This window comes from Octopus bimaculoides, chromosome 25 (assembly GCF_001194135.2).
Source record: "Octopus bimaculoides isolate UCB-OBI-ISO-001 chromosome 25, ASM119413v2, whole genome shotgun sequence".
Classification (NCBI taxonomy): Eukaryota; Metazoa; Mollusca; class Cephalopoda; order Octopoda; family Octopodidae; genus Octopus; species Octopus bimaculoides.
In genome coordinates, this window is record NC_069005.1 from 31,718,905 (window position 1) to 31,720,635 (window position 1,731).

Here is a 1,731-nt window from a genome sequence, read left to right on the forward strand (position 1 = left end):
ATATATATATATATATATATATATATATATACCTAAATGTTCTGAAAATAAAACAATGAAGAGGAATTTGTGGGAGGGTGGTATTCAGCACTAAAAAGCCAAATTAATGCCTTAAAGTGCTGAGTTTGGAGGTTCTATTTGATAAAAATCCAAATTTAAAAAAAAAAAATCCAGCGATCCAGAGGGTTCATAAATGTTTTTGGAACCGACCTGTACTGACTGGACAAATGGGGGAATAGAAAGCAAACATGCTAACCCATCAGCACTTATGGTGACATTACCATTATTGTTTTCATCATTGTTGTACGACCCATTTGGGTTGGCGGCTGGTGTATTGGGAGTGCTAGTATTCTTGCTTTCTGTTTGCAACTGAGGGTCACGCAGCTATCTTCTGTAATTGTCCTGGTGTATTAGATGTGCATGTCTCTAATATACCCAACATAGATGAGAAGGTGGTGGAGAGAAAACTGTAAATCAAAGAACATTGTTCCACTAGGCCACCATATAGCAGTTTTTTTTTGTTCAATTGCTCAATGTCTGTTATCCAGCCAAGCGTTTTAGGTACCAAAATTGTAAAACTCTTGAGCAATATATATATATATATATATATATAGGTATATTCTTTATTTGTGGATATACAATTCTACCATCAGTTTCATGCAATGCATCACAATTATCACTTAAAATATTGGTAATCCATTTCCTTTTGGATACAGCCACATAAGGTTACAAGAGACTTTGCGAGACTTGAAATGTTGTTTGGTGATATGGAGTGAAATACATGATATACTGATAAGAGGTGGTAACCCATAGTTGCATCATTAATTATGGAACACTTGATAATTGTAATGTTTCGCATGAAACCTCTGGTAACATTGTCTATCCACAAATAGAGAAAATATTTATCTGCCAAATGTAGTGTTGAGTACACATTCTCATTATCATTACATTTGTATATACATATGTTTATATGTATATATAGGGATGGCCATGGTTGGAAAATTATCAGGAATATATTATATTACCATGTAGCTAACACACCAGACATGTTTCATTCATGCATGTCTTTACCATGTTTTTTGATTGGCTACTTCCATGCCATAGACTGCCAAATCAGGACAGTCTATGTGACCACTCTCCTCTTTGTCATTTCCTCCCTATCTAAATGAGAGTCACCAACTGACCAATCAGTCAATCATACAAAGTGGGAGGATATCTAACATACTGGATAGCAGCTTAAAAATCATGAGTTCCCGATCAGCTGCGATAAGTAAGTTATGAATTTGCACCAAAGATAAGACTAGCTGCCTACCCAGTGGGTAATTTAATCTCTCCTCTATTTAATATCAGGAAACTGTCTCTTTTAAGAAAAAATACCAAAAAAAAAAAGAAAGAAACCTACAAAAATCTTATATAGGGCTTTTTGGCTGTTTTATATTGTATTTTACAACTAATCACTTATGTTGTAAACGAGTTCATATTAGCAGTGTGTTTTTTTTTTAATTATTTACATGCATGTATATGTATGTATATATATATATATGTGTCTGTGTATATGTGTGTCTGTGTATAATATGCATATATATATTTTTGTATGTTTGTGTCTATGTGTGCATATATACATGTCTATATATATATGCATACATGTACATATGTGTGTGTGTATGTATATATTATATTATATTATATTATATATATATATATATATATATATATATATATATATATATA